The sequence below is a fragment of the Furipterus horrens genome, unplaced genomic scaffold (genome assembly GCF_987537825.1).
Source record: "Furipterus horrens unplaced genomic scaffold, mFurHor1.1.pri manual_scaffold_12, whole genome shotgun sequence".
Taxonomy (NCBI): Eukaryota; Metazoa; Chordata; class Mammalia; order Chiroptera; family Furipteridae; genus Furipterus; species Furipterus horrens.
Genome location: NW_028327182.1, coordinates 27,065,809 through 27,070,382, shown reverse-complemented (window position 1 = coordinate 27,070,382; position 4,574 = coordinate 27,065,809).

Below are 4,574 nucleotides of genomic sequence, written 5' to 3'. Positions count from 1 at the left end.
TGAAGCAGCAGCCTGCCTGCTGTCTTACTAGCCCAGGCTGCATGGCTGAATCCTAACTACAAACTGCACAGCTGCTTGCTGCTTCCCACATGGCCACTACATTATCCTCCTCCTCGTGCAGCTGCTAACAACATGCTCCTTCATCATGACACCTTCCTCAGGCTCTCTTGTTCTTACTCCAGCTCAATCCAAAATTGAATGACACTTTTTTTCACATCAGACCTCATGGCAGAACGGGTCCTTCTTCATCCTTTCAAAAAGCATGGCCTTTTATCATGGCTCTGCCTAATTTTAAACGGTGACTCAGAGCACCATGCTTTATTGTTATGAAAAGTATCTTAAGCTGTATTGTCCACCTTATTACTCAGGAGGCAGCACAGCTATTATCTAACTATCAGCTTTCCATAGATAAGCAAAGTACCTTAAAAACTGTATTATCTCCTTCCTCCATCTTCGACACCATGGGCTCTGGGGTATTTGGGGATCCCTCTTCGTTCTGTTACACAATGGTTTAAATAACATCACATGCAGGGTCTCGGTAGAGTTTTCCTCCAGCACCATATTTCAAATGAATCATTTTTTTCCCTATCAGCCTTCAGCACTGTTCAACTTTTGGATCTGTGTTACAAAGCAAAAGGGGGTTCTTTCATTAGTGCCTTGGTGTAAAACCCAACAGCTTATGTTGAGGAAAACAGGTCTTTATTTACAGTATTCCAACATGGGGAGGGCAGTGAGCACTTCAGCTCAGAGCCCTGTTCTCCCATGAGGCCCAGCACTTCCCTTACTCCCCAAAGGGTTAGAAGCCAAAAACATGCCCAGAAGTTCCCCATCTGTTATCTATCAGCCCAGCCCTCTCCTTCAGGATCTGGGGTATGATGTCACGAGCCTCCATATAACAGTCCATGAAAACATGTGCCATGTTGCACTGAATCACACATGGTTCTCTCTTTGCCCTTTCAAAGCTGCATGGAGTTCTCCTCTCTCCCTTAAAATGGTTGCCACCTAACTTTTAAATGCCTGGGCAAAGCCTGTGATGCAGTGTGTGGGGTAAGCAGTTCTGACCATTCGCAGAACTTTGTGCAGGCCCCAGTATGCCTTTTCCTCACCATTCTGTGGTCAAAAACCCTCCCATCTCCTTGGGACCTTGGAAGAACCAAAGCCATTTACATAAGACACTAGCTACCAGACATAGATATGCAAAGGCATCTTAAAAGCTATTCCCTTCTTCCCATCCCCTAACCCATGGGCTCTGGGGATCTGGGGGGACCCCCACTCTGTAACATCTGTACATAATAATTGGGACTTTGAGAGTGTGAATGATCTTACCTTTCATCTCTAATAATACTTCTTCACTCTTGGTGATCTTTCCTAATTCTTTCCTTGCTGCCCTTCCAAGTCTCAGCCATCTTTTTCTCTTGACTTCTTGGGTGCAGCCTCCATTTGAACTGATGACTGAACCAAGGTAAGCAAAATCTTCGACAATTTCAATGTCTTCTTCATTGTATGTGTTAAAGCTATGTTTTCTTTTTCTTTTCTGTAGTCATGATTTTTGTCTTCTTGATGTTCAAATGCAGTCATGCTTTTGCACTTTATTTTTTCATTTTCATGAGAAGTTATTTCATAACATTGCTTCTTCCTGCCAGTAAGATGGTGTCATTGGCATATCTGAAGTTGTTGATATTTATTATACCAATTTTCACTCTTCCTTCCTCTGAGTCTAGTTCAGCTTTTGGTAAGACATGTTCTGCATATAGATTAAGCAAATAGATATAAATGGTAACCTTGTCTGACATTTTTGCTTATGTGAAACCATTCTGTCTTTCCCTATTATGTCCTGGCAGTGGGTCCCTGTCTACAATACAGGTAACTCATCAGGACATTCAAGTGCTGAGGCACGTCTGTTTCTTTCAAAAAAAACCTATGGCTTCTATGGAACAATATTCAACAATAGAAGAACAATATTGTATCAAGGCTGACCTTAAGAAAAGAGACTTACTTGTTTACTGAATCAAAAGTAGTCTCTGTGGGTGTTAAATTTAAGTCAAATTTTTGTTAAATAGGGTCCCAAGAAATCAATTGTAACCAACAGTTAATAACTAGTTTGCTAACAGCTTGAGGCAAAGCCAAGGGCAGTTAACACTCCAACAAATTAGTTGTTAAATGTGCTAATGACTGACTTTGCAGGGATTATTGCTATTATATACAGACATCAATTCAGCTTTCTCACTGAGCCTCCAAAAGTTTGCAGCCAAAAAGTGATTTTTGCACCCTCAGTTTGATACTCGGATTCTAGTTAATATGATAACACAATACACATTTGCAAGAGTAAAAGTAATAAAAGCTTTTTGTTTTCCTCTCTTGTAGTATAATTGGTTACTTTTGTAACATCATATACCCTGCATTTCAAAATGTGTTTTTCAATTGGACAAAAGTATATATTCTAATATGGTTATATAAAGATAATTCCTAGAAGTAATCTGTAATATTAAAACATAGAAATAAATATAATACCCTGTACCCACATATACAAAGACAATTATAGAATGTATTATGGCAATCATATTACTCTGATTTTGGTATAGGCACAAGAAAAGGCAAATAATGTTCATTTTGAATGAACTTATGTTGATTTTCTGCTTATTAGTCTGTTCAAATCTCTGTTTTAATACAATTAAAGTAAATTTCTAATGCTATTTAAATATTTTTTCTATAAATTTTCCATTTATTTCAAATTTATTTCATGGGTTAGGTGTTTTTTAATATTTCAAGCCATCTTTGTGACTTTTAAACTGCTTAAAACTACACAAATATTGCCTTAAATTCTCAAGTTAGTAAGAGTCTCAACATATTCCTAAATATTTCAATTTAACTTTATCCTCAATTGAGCTTATAATATTGAAAGAGAGAAACTTTATTCATTTATATCATCAATTAAAAAAAAAGCTCTAATCTTTTTCACATATGATCAGTTTTTAAGCTTTATTGTGATATAATTGACCTGTAAATCATGTAAAGTTAAGGTGTGCAATGTGATAATTTGATAAGCGTATATATTGTGACATGCCTATCACAATAAAGTTAGTTAACACATCCTTTACTTTACATAACTACCATGTTGTCATTATGTTAACAACACTAAAGCTCTTTTTCATAGCAACTTTCAATATACAATACAGTGTTATGAACTATAGTTACTATGCTGTACATTAGAATTCTGGAAACTATTCATGTTATAACTGAAAGATTATATTGATAATATGGTATTTGTCTTTCTTTGACTTATTCACCTTTACATAATGCTCTCAAGGTCCATCCACGCTGTCACAAATGGCAGGTTTGTGTGTGTGTGTGTGTGTGTGTGTGTGTGTGGCCAAATAATATTCCATTTATATAAATATGTACCTTATTTTCTTCATCCATCCATCCATTAATGAACATTTAAGTTGTTTCCATGTCTTGACTATTTTGTCAATTTCTGCAATGAATATGGGAGTGCACATATCTCTTTGATATAGTGATTTCACTTTTTAAAGCTACAACTCACGAGTGGGATAGTTGTATTATATAGTAGTTCTATTTTTAATTTTTTGAGAAATCTCCACACTGTTTTCCATAGTGGCTGTACTAATTTACATTCTCAGCAATAGTGCACATGGATTACATTTTCTTCATATGCTTGTCATGTTTCTTATTTATTGTCTTTTTCATAATAGCCATTTCAACAATAGCCATTGTTGGTTTAAGGTGCATTTTCTTGACAACTGATAATGTTGAGCACCCTTTTCTGTATTGTTGGCTATTTGTATGTCTTCTTTGGAAAAATGTCTGTTCAGTTCCTTTGCTGGAATTATTTTAATTGAATTGTTTGTTATTTAGCTATTGAGTTGTATGAGTTCTTTTAGACTCTTATCAGATATACTGTTTACAAATATTTTCTCCCATTCCATGGATTGCCTTTTTATTTTGTTTTTTCATTGCCTTGCAGAAGCTTTTTAGTTTGATATAGATCCTATGCATGTTCAAAAAAATCATTTCCAAGCCCATTTGAAGGAGCTTTTCCTCTTATGTATTCTTCTAGGAGTTTTACAGTTTTAAGCAAGAGCATTTAATGTTATTTCTTGTAGTTATTTAATGTTTTTTTTCCATTTCATGTTATTTTTTTGTGAATTGTGTAAGACAGGGTTTAAATTTTATTCTTTTACATGTAAATATACAGCTTTTCCAACATCACTTATTAAATAGACCATCCTTTGTTTCAATAAGTATTCTTGAATCCTTTGTTAAATATTAGTTGTTCATATATGTGCGAGTTTAATCTCAGGACTCTCATTCTGTTCCATTGGTCTATGTGTCTGTTTTTATGCCAGTTCTGTACTATTTTTATTACTATATTTTTATAATATAGTTTGAAACTGGAAAGTGTGATGCCTACAGCTTTTTTCTTTCTCAAGACTGCATTTGTTTTTCAGGGTGTTTTGTGGTCTCATCTGAATTTTAAGATACCTTTTTTCTTTAATCTCTTTGAAAAATGCCCTTTGCATTTTGTAGGGATAACACTGAATCTATAGATGGCT